The sequence below is a fragment of the Protopterus annectens genome, chromosome 3.part0 (assembly GCF_019279795.1).
Source record: "Protopterus annectens isolate FY-2018-M chromosome 3.part0, PAN1.0, whole genome shotgun sequence".
Taxonomy (NCBI): Eukaryota; Metazoa; Chordata; order Ceratodontiformes; family Protopteridae; genus Protopterus; species Protopterus annectens.
In genome coordinates, this window is record NC_056731.1 from 620,549,124 (window position 1) to 620,574,675 (window position 25,552).

The window sequence follows — 25,552 nt, forward strand, 5'->3', positions numbered from 1 at the left end:
TGTAGAAAATATCCACTTCTGCCTAGCATCCGTCAGCCACCCCCACCTCAGCCAGTTGGCCCATTTATTTCCATTTTACTAGGGTGAAAGTTGACTGACCGATGCCATCATTTAAGCAGCTTTCAGGGTTTAATTAGTTTAGTCCTAACCCTAAGGCACATGGCCAGAATCAAACTCAGGATTCATGGTGCATTGGATATTAGTGAGGCATGTGGCTTACTTCCTTAAATGGTATAACATACCAAGACTACCCTGCACCATCTATGAGCCAGCACTTCCATGTGCTGTTTGTTCTCCTACACTGTGTATACTATAAGACTGTGAGCACCAGGCATTCACCTCTCCACAATCTCCCCCAGTGGGAAGGAGAGACAATTCCATGTAACTTCTTCCTCTTCCTCCTTGCCATCTTCATCAGGGCCATAATTAGGGCTTTTTTCTTTCTGTCCCAGCAGAGCTGTCAACCTCTTTCTCTTCAATCATGATAATAACGTTTGTACTTGGTTGGGTCTTGAGAAATCCTGTACACTTAAACCTAGTTCTTTACTACTTGTATTTCTTTTCCCTTATTTTTTGTCTTAAAAACTTTGGGAGCTACAACTTTGTATTTAGCAATCCTAGATCTTTCACTAAATGCATTACGTTATGTTTATATATTTCACTTTCATTAATTCTTTTTTATTTTATGTTTTTATTTTTGTTAATTTTGCTCCCATTTATTGGTCATCATCCCCCTATTGGCCAGTTGTCCCACTTGTTCCTTATTATTAGCACTAGGATTCACTAGAAGCCATTGGGGGTGTTTCATGATTTTTTTTTATTTTTGTAACCCTAACCTCGCCATGGTTACTTTGCATAGGTGCAGGAGAGTGAGAGGAGATGAGCAGTGAACCTGTCACAGAAGGTGTCCCTTCACGTTCACAAAAGGAATTTCCTTCCTGAAGCCCCTTTCCTTACCCAGAAGCACAGGAGCTGTTTTCCTCAGCCTCCACCAGGGAAATTGCACCTGTTCAGTGCGCCACTGAGTGCACACAATCTTCCCCACCCTCCAGGCGAGATCAGCAAGCCATGTCTTTTCACTTCTGACCCTCTTTACTTGGCTACTTTAGATTCAGAGTTATTATTTGAACTCCATTTGCCCGAGTCACAGACGCATAGCTTCATTCTTCACAAGTATGGAGCTAGGCTGCTTTTTGTGCAGTTTGAATGGTATTTATATCCCTCATAAAACTTAATCTAGTTCTTAATAACTTATTTTAATGTGAGGCTAATTTGCTCTTATTCAAGAGACACATACATCATATGCAGTGGAATAATATATATAAAAAGTGGAATCAAACATTTGTTGCCACCTGGTACTCTTACAGATTGACATGGTGTTCCAGTCTCATTATGAATGCATCCTTCTGGAGAAGACACACAAGTTAGACATTGGTATCTTACATTTAAATACCCTAATTTCCCAAAAGATGCCCTATTATTATGATTTATGATCAGCTACAACCGTTTTACTCACTTTTTAATGTTTTAGATAAATTTAGAAACCACTTTTAATTATTACATTCTTACAGGATAAACTGTCAATGAGCACTTAGTATGTGTAATGATCCTTTTTCAAACAGCAGTCTTATAATTACTTTAGGTGTCTTAATGAATTCTTTTGATTTTGTAGGTCCTTATAGGCTAATTTTATCCAGACCAGCAGCAATACACATTCAACTTTAGATCACCTTTGCAGTAACCTAATCTTTTTGGGTTATATCCTGCCCAGGCTGTGATGGGTCTATATTATTTGAACGAAGTTTATAACTTCAAATACCATATGGGCGACACCATATGGTCAAAGTTATAAAACTTCGAACAGTGAAAAAAAAAAAAAAAAAGAAAAGACCAAATCCTAAACTAAGGGTTGTAGGCAGGAAGCAAGACCCCCTGCACCCCCCACATGTGGGCTGCGCCCCCCACACCCCTGACTCTTTAACTATAACAACTCCGAGACCGTACTATAATGCGGTAAAGGGAAGACTTCCCTTTACTGCACTGTAGTGCAATCTCGTAGTTGGTATATTTAAAGAGCGGGGTGTGTGGAGGGTGCAACCCCCCACATGGCGGGTGCAGGGGGCTTGCCCCCTGTTTTAACATGTTAGGTGACTTTTTGTTTTTTCAGTGTTCAAAGTTTTATAACTTCAACCATATGGTGTTGCCCATATGGTATTTGAAGTTATAAAACTTCGTTCAAATAATATAGACCCAGCTGAGACCAGCCAGTTAACTTATCAAAGCTAAAGGGCACCTTTCACATGCTATAATTGCTGTGAGCTCACGTAGTGCTCCATATAAAATGCAGAGTGGAAAAAGCTTCAAGATTTCTTGCCACTGAAGTGTGCTTCTTCTGTGGGCTTTGTGGAACTAATGGTCGTCTACCGATCCTTCAAAGTGGGGCAGATAATTTCCGTTCTGGGGAATACTTCTACTGTTTATTTTTCTGAGAACTAGTGTTTTATTTCTTCTGTGAAGCTAATACTTATGCAAGGAAATTTATTTTGTTTGGACTGTCATTCTGTACCTGGGAGTTTTATTACTGTGAATGCTTGCAGAAACATATTTTAAAACTATTTTTTTTTTACTTTTTCTAATATTCTTGTATAGAATTAATTTAATAGGGAGAGGACTTGGTGCTTTTGGGAACTGCCATGATGACTTTTACTTCAAAACAACTCTTTTTTAATCTTGACATTGACATTACCAAGTCTTATGGGCTTTGCTAATTGTCTTTGAAGCTTCTGTTGTGCCTGAACCTATTGGAGCAGCTACTGGTCTCCTCAGTTGTTCCTTCCTTCATCTACAAGAAAAACAAAAGTTGCTAGGTAGTCTTTAGGTGTTAGGCCAGCACCACTTTTGCATCAGTTACACATGGTGACTCTGCTCTGCCTGGCTTTGGCTTCTTGGACTTCTCATCAGGTTCCCTTGGTCCCTCCAACCACTGAGGACGGGGAACAGCCATGTCCTCTGTGGATGTAAGATTGCCCTTCATGATCGATGGAGAAAGAGTGAGGAGAAGGACAGGTGAATGGTATATGTCATAGCTTGACATGGAAGCATCAGCTCCAGGATAATGTGACTGGTTTGAGTTGGTCCTTTTCAAGGAAGTTTCCCATGAAAATAAAACAAACTAAAAACTTGGCTTTTCATGTTTCTCTTTCATTGGTCAGGGAAGATTTGCTGGGATTTGTTAGGGAGTTAATTTTTGCTTTTTCTTTGCCTACTTTCTTTTCAGGAAAAAAAAAGAAAATAGTTCCTTCTTTTTCTGACCATGATTTTCAGGCAAAAGAACAGGGACTAAAGGGAGAATGTTGTGCTTCAGATTTTTAGAAGATTCTGATTCTTAGGAATGTTTTGATTCAGATTTCCCTTCAGAAGACTTTTCTTTTTCCTAAAACTTTATCTGAAATGAAAGATTTTTTTTAACTAGGATTAGAATAAAATTCCTGTTTCCCAGCCAATGTATTACCATTTTTACTATTTGACATTCCTCAGTTTGCAGTTGTTCTTACTGTTTTGTCTGCTTTAAAGTATGTTTTGTGACAGTGTGTAGTTTGTCTGATAGTCATTCTCCTGCCCCCAAAAGTCTGATAGGTTATACAGGGTACCTCAAACTCACAAATACTTGCTTTTTTAACACTAAAACCAGACCCTTCATTGATTTATCTAAATTGCTTTTGCTGTTTAGGTTACTATTTCTAATCACATTCACTCTGACAAGGATTGGAAAGTTTTTGACAAATTCTATGAAGAAAACTTTATTCTTCTGCCACTTTCAGTTTCAGAATTTTAAACTACCAGTCCCTCATGTTAAAGTTTTTTACTTCTGTCTTTTGAGAACATGAGAAAGTTAACTGTTAACATTCCTTCTTCTGAAGTGAAAAATTCTTTTGAATACCTGTTTTATATCTTCTTCTCATTTAACTGAACATGCTTTAAAGTGCTCTTATGTCTTTACTCATACTGTCTTCAGAGTTACTGCTTCTAGGCCAGTTTTGAGAAAATGTGCATGGTTACATTCATAAAATCTTATTAGAGATGTTAAAACTGAAATGTTATATTCTCTCCTGGGCGTGGAAATTCTATCTGGTCTTTTATGTAGCTGAGGTTCTTAAGAGATTTGATGAGAGAAGAAAACTGATTCAAGGGGTGAGCCAAATCTTTCAACATTTCTTTTTAAGGCCCCCTTTTTCAAAAAGCAGTTCAAGCAGCAAGATGCCAGAAAAAAAGATTTTAAAAAGCCATGGCAAGGATGCTCCATAAAGAAAGGGAAAGTCTTTCAAGGTCAGAGTGACTGTTTGCCTCTTCACATCTGCCCCCCCCCCCCCCCCCATCCTGGCAATCTCCACCTTCTGAGTCTATTCTGAGACTTCTTTTGTGTCTATTCTTTCTTTCCTTTGCGACACCAATTTGTTTTGGACAAATAGGTTCAGTAGGGGTGCACTGATCACTGCTGCAGTAGCCCTAGCTATATGGGTTATATCCTGCCAAGGATATAACAGCCAGCTTCTAAAGCTTCAGGGCACCTTTTACATGCTCAAGCCATTAGTCAGCTCAAGCTGACTTCACTAAAAAGACAGGTTTTGGTGCCAAGTCCCTCAGCAGTTTCCTGTTGTCAAAGATAGCTTTCCTCTGCTACATTCATGGTCTACATGTGGTGTTGCTTTTCTGGGCAGATATGTTATCTTTGGGTAAAAAAATTCCGCATTATTGTTGTTTTGTTATTTTTAAGATAGAAGTATATGTATTAATTGACAGGAGACTAAATTGTACTTTTAAACAGAAGTGCTCTTTTTTACTTTCAATTTAAAGATTTATTTATCTTATTTTTTATTTATTTAACATTTGCTAACCGGGAAAGTCTTACCTGGAACAAAGCCAGTTTTCAGTGGAGGCCCAGGGAGAAATGCTCCAGACACATGTCTTTGTAACATGTGAGGAAAGAGGAGCACCTGGAGGAAACCCACACGAATGCAAGGAGGACATGCAAACTCCACACAGAAGGCACCCCAGCCGAGAATCAAACTGGAGAACCTCTTGCTGTGAGGCGATAATGCTACCACTGCACCGCTGTGCCATACATTGTTGTTTAAATTGAAAAACGTTTTTCTTTGAGAAAACTCTGTTTATTTTACTTTTGGGGGTTGCATAGTGTTTAAAGAGTGTTTTACTGTGTTTTTGTGGGAAAAACGTGACTTTTAAAAACTTTTAATTTTTACTGGCTTTTGCCACTTGTTTTTCCTGGGAAAGTCTTACCTGGAACAAAGGGTGGTAATTCTTTCGAGCTTGCTAACTTTCGACCCATAGCCTTACTTTCTCCATTAGCTAAAATCTTGGAAAGATGCATACATCGTCAACTACTTGACCATCTTCTCAAAAACAACCTATTAGCAGACTGCCAACATGGTTTTAGACCCTATCACAGCACTACTACAGCACTCTTGTCATTCACAGACCATATTAATAAACATTGGAACAACAACCTGCTGTCCTCTGCACTATTCTTAGACCTCTCTAAGGCCTTTGATATGGTCAACCATTCCCTCTTACTAAACATCCTCAAATTATTTGCCTTGGACAGTCAAGCTATCCAGTGGTTTAAATCCTACCTAGATAACAGACAACAAGCAGTCCTTTGGGATAATCAAATATCATCTCTTCTTCCCATCACAATTGGAGTGCCACAAGGCTCAATAATGGGACCTCTCCTCTTTTCTATTTTTATTAACAAACTAAATATGTCCCTTCCTCAATCCATATGTATACAATATGCCGATGACTCAACTCTGATATGTTCAGCATCCTCCCCAATAACGCTCCAGACCACTACACAACAAGTCTTCACAGCAGCTGAAAACTGGTTCTATCAGCATGGCCTCTTACTAAATCCCAAAAAGACTAAATTATTACTTTTTACCCCATCACAGAAATCTTTAACCTTTACCTTCGATATAATGTCAAATAATGGCACAATAATATCGCCTGACTCTACCAAACTTTTAGGTTTCACAATAGACCATAATCTCAACTTCGATGCCCATATTAACTTAACCATCAAGTCAGTCAATAGAAAACTTGGATCTCTCTATAGGCTCAAACCCTTCCTAACTACCTTAGCCAGACGTACTTTAGCTCAAACACACTTACTCTCCACCCTTCTTTATGCCTCACCTATTTTCACAAACTTATCAAAAGCTAATTTCAATAAATTAGCAGTATCCTATAATAATATTACAAGATTTGCCACAGGAGCCCCTTTTAGAACCCATCATTGCTGTAATCTGAAACAACTAGGCTGGCTGGAACTACAAAATCAAATACGACTACAGCAACTTACCATCACCCACAAAATCTTCTGTCAACCTTCTAACACCACAATACTTAGTACCCTTATTACTCCTTATAGAAATCTATCATCCTTGTGCTCCGCTACAAAGCTACTAGCAGCACCCTATAAATCCAACAACAAAGCTGGAGACTGTTTGTTTGCCAACTGTATTGCACCTATCTGGAACAAGCTCCCTCATGAACTCACCACTATTATTTCTCTACCCACTTTCAAGAAGCAGCTAAAAACTCTGCTTAAGTCTCAATGGCTCTGTCCTTGTACTAACCCTGACTAAACTATTATTCCCTCTACCCTTTTCACCCCCTCAAACCTTTTCTAGGTTAGTATAGTATTAGTGTTTGAACCTTTAAAAATCAGCTAAATCCTGTGCTTAATTCTTATTAGCTCTGTCCTTTACAAACCTTGACTAAAACTTTCTATTCTCTATTTTCTCACCCTTTATATTCTCCCTAAAAAAAAAAAAAAAAAAAAAATTTATGCTTGCTGATTCTCACTATTGTAAAGTATTTTTGCTAGTAATACTTATGAACCAGTTTTTTCTCTGTAACACCTATTTTTGTATAATATTTCTTATTTGAATGTATAACATACTTGATTTTACTAACCAATTTTTATTGTGGAGCTTTTCTCCCCGGGCCTCTACTGAAAATGGACATGTATCCAGCTAGACTAGCCTGGTCAACAAATGTAAAATAAAAAAATAATAAAAAAAAAAAGAGGCACAATTTTTGGCATGACCATGGAGCAAACTAAAGGTCCCATGGTTGGTGTTTTCTCCAGCCTCATAATTAAAAAGTTAAGCAAACAACCTTTGCCACCACAGCAGGATAGCAGTTTGTCTCAGCCTCAGGTGAGTGACTGCTGTGGTCATAACTCGTTCCTCAGACCACTCATCTTTTACCCTGGATCCCTTTGGTGTAACACATACAGCTACAATGGACCACAATTTAGCAATGTCCCCTTTGGCTGTTGGGGTCCCCTCACTGGGCAAGGGAGAGACAATCTTGACCATCTTGAGAGAGGGAATAGGAAAGGCTTCCCTTTTTAATCAGAATGTTGTGTGCCCATCTCTGGGGAGGCTGCATCTGCCATTAATAACATTGTCCCCATTTTCCTGTCAAAAACTAAACATATATCTACTCCTCCTCAAATTTTGTTGTTTATTGGGTTTGGCTTGTGGTTTAATTCAGGCTACTGATCCTTCTTGTAAAGTGGTTTATTGTAAAAGAAAGGATACCTCTTTCCTGAAGAGATTCAAGATTCTCAATCTGGAAGGAAGATGATGTTATAGATACAGGGTTTTCTCCTCAGATTTCTGATTCAGACTCAGATGAGAGATCAGTTTCTGATTCTCTCTGTGGTCTTTTCTCTTTCCCTGAGACTGTTGCCAAAATATGCCAGTGTTTTCAGTTGGAGAGCACTGAGGCTTTGAGCTGGTACAGAAGGAAGTTCCTGGAATCTTCACCCATTCCCACAGTTCTTTCAGCTCTGGAAGATGTGTGCGTCACTGCCTGCAGTTTTCCTGTCAGCTTGCTGCCCCTTAAAAGGCAGATAGAATGTATACATTTTTCATTCTTTGAAGTTTGCACGCACTCTTCCCAAACACTGACCCAGCAGCTGTCGCTTTAATTAATCCTACTTCTGCTAAACAGTTTGATTAATTTCAATCTTTCTGACAAAGATGGGAAGATTATTGATAAGTATGGGAAAAAAGTGTATAAAGACTGCGGTGGTGGTGCTGCGGTAGTGTTGTCGCCTCCCAGTTAGACGTTGCCCATTCGATTCTCAGTTAATGCGTCTTCTGTGTGGTGACATGCGTGAATGGGCATTCCTTCATTGAAGGTTGTGCGTTAGGCCCGGCAAGCCAGCACGTAAAACTCTACTGCCAATCATTAGCGGTCCGGAGTTCCGCTGTGGCGACCCCTAACCGGGAAAAGCCAAAAGACACAAACGTGAAAAAAGTGTATGCTTCTACAACTTTGATTTTCAGGATTTTGAATTGTCAGGCTCATATATGTTAATGTTTATTCTGACTAGTTGTGAATGGATGTTGAATGAATGCTGTGTCTGCATTTTTTCATGTGAGGAAGAATTTGTTTTAAATAATTTAGTCTTTTTTCCCCATTGCACAGGTCACTACTTATTCTTTACAGTGTGTGCATATCACTCAGTTGATACTTCTTTTGGGGCTTTTGCCACTGGTACTGTTTTGAGGAGGTTTGCTTGGCTGCATTCTCTTAACCACTCAGATGATGTGAAAAGTAAGATTTTACATTTTCTTTTGGACAGAAATTTAGTTTTTGGTTCCTCAGTTTGGTGAGAGATCTCTTATGCAAGGTGAGATTCCAAGAGAACATTCCTAAGTATTTTTGACTCCTTCACACAGGATTGTGTTCCTGGGGTATCAGCTAAACACCTCAGTTCAAAGAGCATTTCTTCCACAGGTCAAAATAGATGTATATCTAGATCTGTTTCTAAGGTTTTCCCCTAAGACATTAGTCACTGCATGGGAATACCTCCTGATTTTGGGACTCATGGCATCTATGATTCTCATGGTTCCCCCCTGGCAAGACTCCACATGCAAAAGATGCAATGGTATCTGAAGTGTCTTTGGTTCCAGCACCAACATCTTTTGTCATTTCAAATACCAGTGCTGAGGTTTGTCAGAATGGAATTTACTTGGTGGAGAAAACAGATATTTATAAATCCTGGCTTCCCCTTCCTGCTCAAAAACAGTCAGTCACCACTGATACCTTGGAGTTTGCTTGGTGTGCAGTTTCAGGAGAGATGAAAGTGCAAGGTGTGTGGGACACCAATGATGGTTGCAAGCATATGGGTATAAAAGAGATGCCTTGATCAACTCACTCATCTCTCTGAATCCCTCTTCAAGTTGTTATAAACATTACCACAGACATATGGCATATCAACAAGCAAGAGAGACCAGGGTCATTCCCTTTTGTAGACTATCCATGTTAGCTTAGGATATGTCTTCTCAGCACAATGTCCCTCTACAGGCAAACTCCATTCCATCAGAACAAAACTGTATGGCAGACAAGCTGAGCAGAACAAGGGTAGAACCACATGAATGGAAACTAGATCAGAGATGTATTCTAAGATTTGATCCATCTGTGAGGAGTTCCTCTAGTAGACCTGTTTGCTTCCTGTCTGAACAGTCAGCTGACAAGCTTCTGCTCCAGGACACCATAGAAGTAGGCCTAGAAGACAGATACTGTTTCCTTCCCTTGGACAGGAATGTTCCTGCATGCTTTTTCACCCTTTCCATTGATATTCAGGCTACTTTTACAAATAATATTCAGGCTACTTTTACAAATTCAGAAGGAATCCCCCTAAAATCATTGTGGTGATTCCCTTCTGGCCCAGACAACAATGGTTTTCCCTTCTTTTTGGAAATGGCCAGTGGCAATTACCAAAAGCTTCCTCACAGAATTAATCTACTCATATAAGATTGGGGTGTTTGATATATACCCCAACCCAAATCAACTTCAACTGACTGCCTGGATGCTAGGGTCTTAATTCCCTTTAGGCACCTGTTCTCTGAGGCTGTGCAGCAGGTACAAATGGAGGCAAGAAAACCAGCTGCTAGAAAATTATATATTAGCAAATGGAAAAGGTTTTCTAGTAGGTTATTTTCTAGTAGGTTACTAACAACATAACCAGCACCCATTCAGGGCTAGTTGTTCTCTGGTTTTACCTTCTGTATGTCTCCATCAAGGTTAATTTATTGTCCATTTCAGCATGTTTGTCCATGGAGCCTCCTCTTTCAATACATTCACATGTCAAAATGATTTTAAAAGGGGTTTTGCATAAGAGGACTCTCAGAAAACTGGTGGACCCACCTTGGGATCTTAATTTTGTATTAAGAGAAGCGATTATTTTCTCCTTTTGAACCAGCTAATTAGGCTGACTTGAGGTTCTTAACATGGAAAACTGTTTTACTGTTTGCTCTGACCTTTGCAAGAAGAATATCTGAGACGTAAGCTCTTATGTTTAGTCAACCCTATCTTATTTTACACAGACACAGGGTTTCCTTGAGAACTATCCTTCTTTTATGCCTAAAATGGTATCTGAGTTTACTTTAAGCCAAGTTATCCAGTTTCCCATTTTCTTTCCTTAACCTAAAAAATGAGAGGGAGAGGATATTCCATACCTTGGACATCCACAGACATATTGGGTGCTATATAGACCAAACTAAATCTTTCAGATCTTTGGATCAATGATTCACTTTTTGTGAGGGTAAGAACACTGAGCAGCCTGTGGCAGAATAAACTCTTTCAAAATGACTGTCTCAAGCTATTTATTACCATTTGTTGTACTCTCCACAGCAAAACTATTCCAGGCAGGGTCATGGTCCACTCTACCAGGACCTTAGCTTCATCTGTGGCTCATTGGAAAGGGTAGGATGCTAGAAATATTCTAGAAAAAGTAACTTATTATTCTAGGCATACGTTTACAAGACATTACAAGCTTGATTCCTTCTGTAGGTCTAGATCATGCTTTGCTAGGACAATTCTCCAGGGGCTCTTGTACCTTTCCCCTTCCACCTCCCAAATTTAGTAAGCTAAGGTGATCTACCCATATACCTAAAGCTACTGCAACAGTGATCAGTATGATGAATGTAGTATAGTTGTGTTACTAAACTTAACATAACGGTAGATGTTTGAAAGATCACTGCTGCAGTAGCGGCTCCCTCTCTCCAGCTCCCTTGTTTTGGTGTTTGTGTACGCCAGGGTGTGGATATTTATTTTTTGTTGTTCTTAACATTGTCCTTTCAGGGCTCAGCCTCCCTCTCCCTAATGGCAAGAAAGCTGTGAAGGACTTGGCATGCAAACCTGTCTTTTAATGCAGCTTTGCTTGAGTTAATGTAGGGTATATAGAAGGTGCCTTGAACCGCTGGAAGCTTTCTGGCCTTGGTAGGATATAACCCTTATAGCTAAGGCTACTGTAGCAGTGATTATTCAAAGATGTATTGTTATTGTACTGATTGCGAGAGGAGATACAGTAGTGAGAGAAGAGGGAAAAAAGATAGTGGTAGATTTGTAATAATAAGGGGATACTGGTAATGGAGGAGGATTATGCTGGTATGTATCTATATTCCATCTAAAACTGCTATAATGGAGCTTAAGAAAATTCTAGTAGAAATAATCAGCTATAAGCAGGGAATATTATTTATAGGTAGGGACTAGAATTTGATTTGCAATATTGAGGCTGTATTGGGGGAAAATAAGAGAAAATATAACAAAAAAAGGGTACATTATTGAAGAAATTAGTAAAATGTTTGGTATGGAAGATGTGAATTCAGTAGTAGGAGTTTGGAAAGAATTTAAATATTATTCCCCAAGGTACAAAAACTGGGCTAGGCTAGACAAAAATTATGTTTCACAGGAACATGTGTATTTAATTGACAGTTTTGATAAACATCCAATAAATATTTCAGATCATATACCAATAATAACTAAAATAAAAATGCAGGGTAATGAAATAAAAATTAGACACTGGTGCTTCCCCACCTGTCTGTTAAAAAGAGAGGAATTTAAAGAGTGGGAGTAGAAATTATTCGAGAGTTATCAGTGAAGATAGATATTTCTTCTGAAGATGTAGCTAGGGAATAGGATAAAATTAAAGTAGAAGTTCAAAATAAGGTGGAAATAAAAGAAAAGGAGGTATGGTTAAGAAGCACCAAGAATTATTTAGAGGGACTGACAAAGATTAAAGTATTACAGAACAGGGGGAATCTCATAACACAGGAAGAGGTGTAATTGCAGAGTGCTAAAGAAAATCTAAGGAACTAACTTGATAATATGCATGAGTTTAAGAAGATTCCTGTCAAACAAGTGTTTTTATAACAGATCCAGAACACAAAAACTTTTAGCACAATGGATCAGGCAACAAAAAGGGTTGTTGCCAAGCGTAGGGAGCCTGTAACAAAGAAAATAACCAGAAATGTGGAAATAAAGAAAAAGTACAAATGGAAATGTTTCTGGAAGAATTAAATATGCCAAGGTTAGTGGTAGATAAGGCTCAGTTGCTAACAGTTAGGATAGAAGGAGATGATATAAAAATGGTGATGTATAACCAATCCACATTCCTGTGGAAGTTTGGAAGCTAGGAGGAGAAAACTGACAAAGATCTGGAAGGTTTTGTTTAACAGGATTTTAAAAAGAGGAGACGCACCATCATCCTGGAAGAAAGCAGTGGTGATTGTAATACCTAATGATGGTAAAGATCCATCATATCCAGCTTCATACAGGCCCATTTCATTTCTAAACATGATTATAAAGTGTTTATGTCTATAATGGCTAAAAGAATGGCAAAAGTGATAGATATGGATCAGTGTGGAAGGGAAGCAAATGATGATCCGGAGGGATGTTGTTGTTGGGTTTCAATGCACAGAAAGTATTTGACAGAGTAAGCTGGGATTTCATGAGCAGGACAGTGGAAGCATTTCTATTCCACTATAAAGTTATAAGGTTGATTAGGAGGATGTATGAAGGATTGGAGGTGAAAGTTATACTGAGAGGTTCCTCTCTGAGAAGTTCTGTTTGAGCAGAGATACTAGACAGGGATGTCCTTTTTCCCATTCATTATTTGCATTGTATTTAAAACCATTGGCAAAGAAAATAAGGGACTCAGAAATTGAAAGATATAATTGCTATGATAAAGAAAAATTGGCTTTATTTGCAGATGATATGTTATACATGGTAAAACCAGAAAATGACATTTTGGTGTTGGGGAACATTCTGAGACAGGTTCAAGTCTTTTCAGAATACAACATTACTGAAGCTAAAACAAAAGCAATAACTGTAAACTATGTACCCACACACAAATTGTTTCAGAAATACTTGTATTTATGGGGACATGATAAAATGAAGACTGTAGTAGTATGGATTAAAAATTATTCTGTTTTGGCAGCTAAGGATTTGTGGGAAGAGACTAAACAGTAGCTAATAAAAAAGTGAGAAACTGGAATCTCTGTTTTATGGCTATAGATAGCAAGATACAAATAGTGAAAATGTTTTTAGTCCCTTTAATTTTATACACAGGTCAGGCATAATTAATAAAAAGTTGAAGGATCTTATCTAGGAGGGGAACAGAGCAAGAGTCAAGTGGGATAAGTTGAGATAATTCCAATAGAACAAGGAGGTTTTGGATTACATGCGTTGAAGGGGTATTTCAGAGTACATGGATAAGGCTCCTGTACATAGCACAAGCAAAAAAGATGTAATTCAAAGTGAAAAGAGATGATTCAAAACAAAGAAAAACACAGACCAAAAAAGTAAAACGAATGGCTCAGAACACAGACGGAAATGAGAGTTGACTCCACCAACACCTTTTATTAAATAAGACAATATGCACGAAGATTATTCACTTCAATACACTGGAAAGCTGTAAATCATTAAAAAGATGAGCGCTTTTGTCTATGACCATTCAGAGACTTTTTCAAAGTTCAGCATTCACCAGGAGCATGACATTTATACCCCAAATAACCACACCCCTAACCATAAATTAAATTCCATGTTCTTAAAGACATTATCATAATAAATATCACACACTTAAAAGAACACAACAATATACTAAACAAAGAAACATTAAATAACTATCAGATTTCATCCTAAAAACTATATACAACAACCTGCATAAAAATACTTGCTCAAAATTATTTAATTATTTAAATGCCAAATAATAAAGCTGCACATTATATAAAACACAGAAAGGGCCAAGTGAAGTCTTTATATAACTAAACCCAGTTAAATTATCTGTTCAGAGATTTTAATTTCAAAAAAGATGATCTAGTGATTAAAAACATGACTAGTCATTGGTGACTCTATAGTCAGGCACACTGATGTTACACTCACCAGGCTAAACAAGGAAAAAGTTACTGTCAGTTGCCTGTCAGGTGCCAGGATCTGTCACGTAATGCACACACTCAGGTCGCTCCACAACAAGTACAAATATGACTCTTTAATTGTCCATGTTGGTGTGAATGACCTGAGACGTACCTCCCTGGACTACATGAAAAGAGACATGGAGGAGCTCTAAGATCTTGTAGCCCAGGCTGGTATGACCCTAGCCCTGAGTCGCATCTTGCCATCACCCAGAATGACACCACAGTACAAGGACAAAATGATTGACTTTAACAATTGGTTAAGATTCTGGTGTCATTCTAAGGGAATCCAGTATCTGTCTGTCTGGGATGACATGATTGACAGACCACGCTGCTTTGCCAGAGATGGTCTGCACCTGTCACCCTTGGGATTCCGGATACTGGCAAAGGCTCTTGCCACCCCTATAGTGCCTTTTTTAGGCAAGGTTCAAATGACAAATTCACCACCGTAACAGGTACAAGCAAGCAAAATCTGAAGGTAATACTACTCAGTGCTAGAAGTCTAAACCTCAAAATGCACTCACTCATGGCACTCCTTAAAATGAAGAACATTGACATCTATGCAGTGACAGAGACCTGGTTGAAAGCTTCAAAGAGCACCCCTGCATTACCAGGCTATAATTCATACCACACCTTTCGGCCACCAAACCCGGACCGAAACACTAAAGGTGGAGGCGTGTCCATATTCATTAAAGATATCCACACCTCCAGGCTAGTTGCTCAGTATAATGCATCCAAGATTATCAAAGTTCAACTAACTCTGGGCAAAACCATAATCCAGATTGTAGCTTGCTACAGACCCCTCACCATGCCCCAGGATTCCCACTCCTCTTTTCTTGATACACTGGAAAATATTAAGGAACAACCCAACACTCTAATAATGGGTGATTTCAACTACCCTACCACTAACTGGGAAAACTACTCATGTACCAACTCTTTTGCTCAACGTTTTCTGGAAATCATCAATTCCAGCGCCTTGGATCAACTTATCCTCACCCCCACCAGGGGCAGCAATATCCTAGACCTGGTCATCACCAACATGGGTGACCGGTTTTCCACACCAGAGGTCAGCTCCTCGTTGGTCAGATCCGACCACAAGCTAATCACCCTAGACATCCACATCCTGCTCCCACCCCCCATTAGGAAAACAACTGTAAAAAATTTCTCCAAAGCCAACTTCACACTTCTTAAGACAGAAGTGGCAAACTTTTCGACACCCATGCAGATGGACAATAGAGGTACGACTGCTGAATCCTACACAAATGCACTTTATAAGCACTTACACGAGTGCATGGATCATGCTATCACTAACAGAACCAAGATGCTATCCTCCAAAAAAGGAAGCCAATCTGGTGGTCTTCTGCCATAAACAAACTCTACAACAGAAGAAAGAAACTGTTGGAAAAAAGAGTAAAATCCCACGATTGGAGGAACTCCCTGGTCAGCCTCAGTAAGAAGCTGAGATCCCTCATAAAATCCTCCAAAGCTAGTTATGAAAACAAAATTGCCACTGATTCTAAAGACAACCACAAAGCATTCTATAACTATGTCAGAAATCTCAATGGCAACACTCAGATCTGTCTGAGTTACAGCACAATGACACTAAATATACAGAACCAACTGATATTGCCAACATCCCGGCAGATAGGTTCATTGCTAAGTTTACCCCCCTCTCACCCCCTAAAGGGCCCATCTTTATACCAGAAGAATGCAAAGTTCCTGTAATCACGACTGCACAGGTAAAAATCTCACTCTCCAAAGCCAAGAACACAGCATCCATGGGACCTGCCTTCCCTGGGGGCGTTGACTTCCTGGTTAGCAATAGAACTGCCCACTGATAACGAAAATGATGACTGAACTTGTTCCAGCCTATCCATTCTTTAAGAAAGCTTCTCCAAAAGCCTGGTAATATTGTCTATAGACTGGCCCCATGCCTGTGAAAACAACAGTTGTTGCGAATCTGCCTCCCTGTATTTCTGAAGCCATAGGGACACCAAACCAATTCAAAATGAAGAAAAACACAAACCAAAAAAGTAGAACAAATGGCTCAGAACACAGACGGCAATGAGAGTTGACTCTTTATTAAATAAGAAATGCACCTGCCAAATGGAAATGGTAGTTTACTGTGCCTTCTGCTCAGTCTGCCTGGGTTTTTATATTGGAAAGACTGAGAGAAAGCTAAGATGGCATATTTATGAAAATTTGAGAGACATCAGGTTAAAAAAGGAAACAAATGCCATAGCAAGACACTGTAATGAGTTTGATGGTCATTGTTTTAAGTTTACTGTGATTGAAGTGTTGGAGAGGGACATACAAGGGGGGCCATTGTCACTCAGATTGGAGAGACAAGAAACTTTGTGGCAATTAAGAGTGAATGCCACCCAGTGGCTGAGCATTAATGTTGCCCAATCTATATAATCTTTTTTGAAATTAAAATCTCTGAACAGATAATTTAACTGGGTTTAGTTATATAAAGACTTCACTTGGCCCTTTCTGAGTTTTATATAATGTGCAGCTTTATTATTTAGCATTTAAATAATTAAATAATTTTGTGCAAGTATTTTTATGCAGGTTGTTGTATATAGTTTTTAGGATGAAATGTGAGAGTTATTTAATGTTTCTTTTTTTTTAGTATATTGTGTGATTTTAACTTTGTGATATTTCTTATGATAATGTCTTTAAGAACATGGAATTTAATTTATGGGTTGGGGGAGTGGTTATTTGGGGTAGAAATGTCATGTTACTGGTGAACGCTGTACTTTGAAAAAGTCTCTGAATGGTCAGAAATGAAAGCACTTGTCTTGTTAATGATATAGGGACATAGGGTGCCCTTGTGGGTGTAGTTGCAACACACAGAAGTTGGCATATATTGCCACCTGTGTTAGTTGCAGTGCATTCTACGTGGGCAAAACTGTCCGTAGGTTAAAAGACAGGATTGCAGAACATCAGAGGGCTATAAAAAATAAGGACACACACAATGCATTATATACGCATAGTACACACTGTGTTGATTTTAAGAAATTTATTTTCTTTGTGATAGATAGAGTGACATGTTTTGAAAGAAGAGGTGATGAAGGGTTGAAGGTAGAATTATTGGAATATAAATGGAAAATAATCCTGGATGCAACAACCCCACCAGGTTTGAATGAATATATTTCTCTAAAACCTGTTTTAAAAGATAGGGCTAATAGAATCTAGCATAAACAGGTGATTATAAGGTATCTTTATACCCCTATATGCTTTATTCAGTTTGCTACTAACATTAATATTTTATATATTTTTATTCTTTTGTATTCATTATTACTATATATTTTTTTCATGTGAGTTTTGCTTGATTGAGAGATGTAATTTTATATACTGTAGATAAAATGTTTTATACATTCGTTTCAACAGCTAGTTTAGGCATTAGTATTCTTTACAGTGCGTGGACACAATCAGTGTTTAAATTTGGTTAGCAATTATTCAATTGTCTAATTGATTTTTATTGGATGTTTGATTAATTGTTTGGGTATTTAATGTATGGTATGGATGATTTTCACTTACTCTGAAGAAGCCATTTGTAATGGTGAAAGCGCTTAGCAAGTGATTTTGGATGCATTTGGATTAAAACTTCAAACTTCTGCCTTGTGCTTTGGACGTGGTTTTTTTTTGTTTCTTATTAGTTCTGTACCCTGTGGGTATTCAGTTTGTGGTATTTATTTTTATGCAGGTTGTTGTATATAGTTTTTAGGATGAAATCTGAGAGTTATTAAATTTTTTTTTTTTAGTATATTGTGTGATTTTAACTGTGTGATATTTATTATGATAATATCTTTAAGAACATGGAATTTAATTTATGGGTTGGGGAAGTGGTTATTTCGGGTATAAATGTCATGCTCCTGGTGAACGCTGCACTTTGAAAAAGTCTCTGAATGGTCAGAGATGAAAGCGCTTGTCTTTTTAATAATTTACAGCTTTCCAGTGTATTGGAGTGAATAATCTTTGTGCCTATTGTCTTATTTAATAAAAAGTGTTGGTGGAGTCAACTCTCATTGCTGTCTGTGTTCTGGGCCATTCTTTTTACTTTTTTTGAAAAGGGATGATGATGAAACAGGCAGAAGCTCGAGAAACAAGGAGAGGCTGAGATTTTGGATTCAGATCTTTAAAGAGAATTGCAACCATACATAGTAATATATTCATAAAGCAACAGAAAGTATTCTAAGAACTAATCCAACATGGGGAAGTAGAAAGTAGATTTTGCCAACAGGAATGACTGCAATTAGGAGTACAGAGAATAGGCAAGAGAGGGCTGCAATTTACTGGAGAAAACTGGCAAAGAAACCAAGGTATTGGGAGCAAATAATTAGAGAGGGAAAGGGAATTGAATGTGAAGAGACTAAAAATTCATTTGGACTGCAGCCTGAGGTTGCCTTCCCTATCGAGGATTGATATCAGAATATAGGCAAAGAAAATAGAGGGATCCTAAGTAAAAGACCAGCACTAGTAGAGTTTTTAGTAGAATTTAGAACAGAAGCTGATGTTAAAAAAGGGATAATTAATAGAGCATATAAAATATTGCATAATAACTGTAGGAATCAATCAGAGGAGGTTAGAAAGGATTGAAAAGAGAGAGCGGATAAACCTATCCCATCTCCATTGTCATAAACCGATCCATTCTTGAAAATACTGTGCCCAAAATTTGGAAGAAATTCTGTTATCCCCTTCATAAAGGTGGAAACTTCACAGACCCCTCCAACTATCACCCATTGCTATCATATCCCCCCCTCTCTAAAGTAATGGAAAATGTATAGATAACCAAATACTTGAACATCTTGTACAGGAAAACCCCCTAACTCCCACACAACATGGTTTTCGTCCCCATCATAGCACTGCCACTTTTCATTACCTTCACTCAGACCATTGCCAAAGCTTGTGATGAAAACAAACTGGTCTCATCCCTCTTCCTTGATTTATCAAAAGCTTTCGACACTGTCTCTCATAATCCGCTTCTATCAAACCTTGAAATCCTTAACCTCTCTCAAGTTACTATACTCTGGTTTACCAGCTACCTCTCTGATAGATTTCAGTCTGTCCGATGGCTATCATCCTCCTCTCCCTTCCTTCCTGTTCATTCTGGCGTAACCCAAGGCTTCATACTATGACCCCTTCTATTTAACATCTTTACCAATAATCTGTACACATCTTGCCTCCACTCATCTTTAATCCAGTATGCAGATGATTCTACCATCATATCTTGCTCCGATAATCTCTCCCACCTTCTGTCCCTTACCTAAGACTCACTCCTGTCTGTGGAAAAATGGGTAGCCAACAATGAACTCTTGCTTAATCCTTAAAAAAAAAAAAAAAAAAAAAACTTATTCTCTTCCTCCTTAAATCTTTTCAGCATTGTAAAAACTCCTTAGTCTCATCCCTTAACAATACTACTATCTCTGCAGAAACCCATACTAAACTCCTTTACATTGTTATTGATGATCAGCTTAAATTTGTCACTCATATTCTACAAGCTAGCAAAAAAACACACCAGAAACTAAGTCTGTTACATAGGAATAAGAAGTACCTGATGAAGGACACAAAACGTTCTCTAGCTCAAGCTTTTCTACTGCCTACTTGATTTTATGCTGCACTTATTCTCACTAATCTCCAATCTAACCTCATGGACAAACTTGAATCCACTTATAATAAAATAGCTAGATTTGCTACCAATCTACCCTACCGATCGTATCACTGTACTGCCCTAAAAAAATTATTTCGTGGCCAGAAGTCCAAAACCAACTTCTACTTCCTCAACTCCACCTCACACACTCTCTACTAGCTAATCCCTCCCTCTGCCCTGCTGTCTCTACCCTAATCTCTCCCTGTACCCCCAAAGGATGTCTCCACAGTGCAGACCAACATCTCCTGGAAGTCTGTAAGCCCACAAAGCAAATTGGTAAACTTCTGAATAGTCATTCTATTGCCTGCACCTGGAATAAACTTCCCCCAGACCTTAGATCCATCACAAACAGTCTCAATTTTAAAATAACACTAAAAGATTACACGCTTAACACATGGACCTGCCCCTGCCCTATTCCTACCTGACCTATTCCTCCTCAACTTCCTTTCTCCTTTATCTCTGTTAACACAATGTTGTATTAACTATACTCAGCTGTCTAAGGATATAAATAAACTATTTTCTCTCAGTTTTAGATATATAAGGGAGCTGACACTCCATTACTTAACTGATTATTTGCCAGTGTTGTAATTGTAGTCTTACTCTCTGTGTGAATGCTATTGTTTTGCATCTCCATTATTTGTTAAGCTCTGTATTTGTATTTGTACTTGTATAAGTATTATATATTTTATGTCTGGAGCTTTTTTCCTCGGGTCTCTGTAAAAAAGGGTTTCTTACCCAGTCAGACCAAACCGGTTAACAAATGTCAAATAAATAAATAAATAATTCACAAAGAAACAATGGGATGATATATGTACATCTCCCAAGTAAACAAGAACATCTTGAAGATTTAGGATCTTTGCTTGGAAGCGTTTGCACAGGTATTTTTATACCCCACGCAGACTCTAAAGAATTTTTCCTTGGGTAGATTGCAAATGTTGGAGATGTGATTGGGAAGAAAGAGGCAACTGGGAAAATGTTTTTGGGAGTGTAATTTGTTGGCAGACTTTAAAATTCTCTGCAGACTAACAGAAATATTGAGTGAGCAAATTGGTGTAAATAAAAAAATGATTTTTTGAGATATGATATAGAATCAGAATTGCCTAGACATAGTAAGGCCTTGCTGAGTTTAATTCTGGTGGCTGCCCAAAAACCAATTACTAGAAAATGGAAATCAAAGTCTAAACCAACTGTTCTCGAAGCATTAATATTGTAACAGAGGTAAAACAACCAGAAGTAGGATTTTAAGAAAAAGGTAGGAGCAAAATGGGAATTGTTGGAGCAATACATCATATAGAGTAATGTTTTGGAGATGAAATAGGGTTTAAGGAAGGCAGGAATTGAATGAGATTTTTAATGTTTGACTGACAATAGCTGGGTAGATTATAAGTAATGTGTAATGGTTGCCACTGAAAATATATCATTATATGATTTGTTTTCATTTATATAAATGTATGGATAACTATGTCGTAAGTGATAATTTAATAAAGATGTTTCTTGTTTAAAAAATCTACTTTTATTGCAAGTTTACTTACACAGCTGTACTTTTCCCATTCTTTCCAGTGGATTCCTCCTTGCACAGTAAATGAAGTATGCCTGTTGATTCCATTTCTGGAACAGATGTTATCTCGGGGAGTCATAGAACCAGTGCCTGCCTGCCTTATGGGCAAAGAATATTATTCAGTGATTTTTCTGGTGGCAATGAGGTGACCTGGGGGAGTATGCCAGACCTCTCCTTTCTTAATCTTTTTGTCAAGATCCTAAAGTACATAATGTTATCTCTTCAGACCTGGTTACTACTTGACCCATTCCTAGCCTTCATAGAAAAGCTAGATATAAAAAAAATGTCTACTGTCACATCCCCATTGGAAAACATATCGGACATTTCTTAAAATGCTCTGTATCTGATTTACATTATCAGTTTTTGCCTTACCATGTGGACTATCTACTGGTGCAAGTGTATTTACAAAATGTCTTGCTCCAATAATTGTTGCAGACGTCAAGAAATTCACAATTTCCATATTTGGATGATTGTTTTATATTTACAGTTTTCAAGATTCCTTAGCAAGAGTTTTCACAAGCTTTTGTCAAGTGCTCAAAATCATCTACTCAGTCTGTGTTTTCAAGCAAACCTTCAGAAATCTTCTCTCATCCCGTCTCTATTCTAGAACTTCTGCCATGGGAATAATGTTTTATCCTGCAGACAAAGTAGAGTTGTTCATCAGTTTCTCCTCAGTTTTTTTTTTCAAATAAAATCTGGCATCCACCAGGGGATTTCTCAGGATTCTGGGGAACATAGCTTTTACAATTCTTAAGATTCCCTTGGCCAAAATTCATGAGACAAATTCAGTGGTACCTCAGATCATTCTGGACTCAGCATCTACATCCTTTATCTTTTTGTATGTATGGTAGGTAGAGCAGTTCTTTCAGAATCTAGGCCTCTTATTCTGTCTTTTGCTTTCTTTTAAATCTGTCACAACAGAGCTATGTCCAAAGGGGTAAAAGTACAAGATCCGTGGAACAAACAGGACAGACAGAAGCATACAAATGGCCAAGAGATGATGGCAATTATAATTTTTTAAAGCTTTAAATTATCTCTTGTCTCTAGTACCTGTACAAGTTTTCAGACAGCACCATAGTGGTATTTAAACAAATGAGGGGTACCAGATCTTGCCCTCTTTGCAGACTTCCTATGATAGCCTTGGAGGTAGCAGGTAAGCATAGTTTAGCACTTCTGGCTTCATACATTCTGTCAGAGCCAAACACTGTAATAGACAAGCTAAGCAACACCAGGATAGACTCCCACAAATGGTAACTGCACCTGGGGTTATTTCTGGAGTTAATCCAGCTGTTGGTGACACCTTAAGTACATCTGTTTGCTTCTTCTCAGAACAGATGGTTAAAGAAATTATATTTCAGAATTTCTTGCAAATAAGACCTAGAAGACAGGTGCTTTCTCATTTCCATTGACAGGGATATTCTTTTTGATTTTCTACCTTTTCTATCTAGGGTTCATAAGGCTCAGAAGAACCCTCTAAAGATACTGGAGGTAACTCCCTTTCAGCCCAGGCAACAGTGGTTCTTCCTTTTTTTGAAACTGGCCACAGGCAGTTAGCAAAAGCTTACCCACAGACTGGATTTATTCAAGCACAACAGGGGTTGGCTGATACAGCCCATGCTGAAATCCATTCAATATACCTTCTGGGTACTGTTTTATTGAGGACGTGCATCAAGCACTGAAGGAGGCTAAATAAAAAAATTGTGCTAAATAATCATGTAGGTCTAAGGGGAAAAAGATAACATTTGGTTCTTGATTATTTTTGTGCTATTGTTCTCTGGCCTGTCTTACCCCTTTCTCAAGGTTCATCTGCTTGCCATTTCTGCTTATTTACCCTTGAATCTCTACTTTCTTGCTGTTCCCAAGTCAAGTAATCTTTGAACGTGTTTTACATATACATGAACCTATGAAACAGGTGGCTTCTCCTTGAGATCTATATTTTGTACTTGAGCTCACTAACTTTCCATTTGAAACAGCTCATCAAGATCGCTGAGGTTCTTAACATGGAAGACTGTTTTACGTTTTGCTTATACTTCTTATAGAAGAGTCAGTTCTTCCTCATTTCTACAAGGACAGGGTTTCTTTACGAACTAACCCTTCTTATGCTTAAAGTGGTTTACACTGAGCCAATTTATTAATTTCTATGTATTTTTACCAGAACCCAAGAACAATGGAAAAATAATTGTTCGTACTCTGGATGTTCAGAGACAGTGTATATACTACCCAGACCAAACTCAATCCATCTGGAAAGCTGATCAACTGCTTGTCTCCAGTTAAGGTAATAGAAAAAAAAACAGTGTCCAAGCAGACTATTTCTAGATGGTTGTCTCATTCTGTTTCTTTTTGCTCTTCTCAGTATAACAAGCAGCATCCAGGCAGGGTTAGTTCGCATTCCACCAGGGCTTTGGCTTCTTCTGTGGAATTCAGGAAAGGGGTGACTTTTGAAGTATTTATTTATTTATTTTAGTTTGTTTACCAGTGTACTACTGTGATCACTATAGTCCATTTATATGCACAGCATTGATGAAGAGATTCACAAAAAAGAAAATAGAACAAATTTACAACACAGAGTAATTACAAAAGGTAGATAATCTCATAGGCAGTTGATACAATATGTAAATAATATAAACATAGCAGAAAAATGAAATATTAATTCATTTTAGTAGTAAACATGAGAGAGAAGAAGTAGCTGAGAACAGAGGATCAAAGTAGAAGTGATGCAGGTGAGGAGCGAGTTAGGTTATGTGTCCAGTGAAAAAGCATATGCAATATTTGATGAAGATGTCTTTTGAGTTGCTCTGAAGATGGGGAAAGAAGAGACTTCTTTAAGGTGAAGGAGAGGGATTGCCAGAGTTTGGGTGCAAGAATGGAGAAAGAATGGTTGGCACAATGCAGTTTACTTAGGTACAGGGTTTGATTCGTTCCTCTTCCATTTTCCTGCTTTGTGACTCTTAACCAGACAATGGTACTGATTTGTCCCCGAATGGAATAGACTTAACTGATTAACAAATGCTTAAACAAGTCTGTATTTACATATACCAAAAATAATAATTACATTCAAAATAAAACTGGGAATTTTGGAGACTGTGTTATTGTAGAAGGATAAAGACCTGATTATTACTCATGTGACCTGTATACGAATAATGGGATGTGTACCCGCTGAAACAGATACTGAGATAATGGGCATGCCTGCTGTGATGCCCGTGCACTGGCTCAGTAATCAAGGAGCCTCAATCCTCACCACTAGCACCAGTGAGTGATGTGCACATTAGGGGGAATAACAAGATACACACACAGTAAAGTACAGTATTCCTTAAGAGCACACAGAGATCACAATCAGTCTGGAGCCAGTTTCTCCCTTTCTCTCAAGATCCCCAATAAGATTCCCCACTGGCACAGCTATAGGGTCCAGATCTCAGCCTAGTGGTCAAGCTAAAACCTCTGCACCCTCTCTGTTCAACCAATGCTTCATGTCCCTGCCCAAGTAGATCACACACACACACACACACACACACACACACACACACACACACACACACACACACACACACACACACTTTAAGATTTGATTTAGATACAAACACACAGACACTCTTGGGGAAGGCTGGCACAGGTTCTCCAGCTATGTCCCCTTTTTGCCCAGACTATAAGGTAGTACTGACTGCCACCAACCACTGATATCGGCTACTATAAGGCTCTTCCCAAAGGGTGACCAATTTCACTGCTTAATGTTACTTTTATCCAAATGGTAAGTGTGATTGAGCAGCAAAACGATTTGAGCGGCTTGGTCAGTATAACCAAATACATGCAAGTACTCTCTAAGAGCTTAAATTATCTCTACACAAAACAGCCGCAGTTGAAAGGTTTAAAAATATGTAATAATAAATAATAAAAACACAAGACAAATCTCATCAATTCAACACAGTGCTAATCAAGAGTTCAGAAATCATAGTAACTTTAAAACAATATTGTAGGATAGTCTGACATAAATAGAAAGAACAGCTAGACTAATCTGGCTAAATTCCTGTCTAACTCTAAGATAAACTATGT

The 25,552-nt window shown here is 38.2% G+C and overlaps 1 protein-coding gene across 3 annotated transcripts in view; it reads left to right on the forward strand.

Annotated features, from left to right (window-relative positions):
• The window catches only part of BBS9 (Bardet-Biedl syndrome 9), a 2,479,230-nt gene that overhangs the window by 1,320,886 nt on the left and 1,132,792 nt on the right, over positions 1 to 25,552 (forward strand). The gene's annotated exons all lie outside the window — the stretch shown is intronic.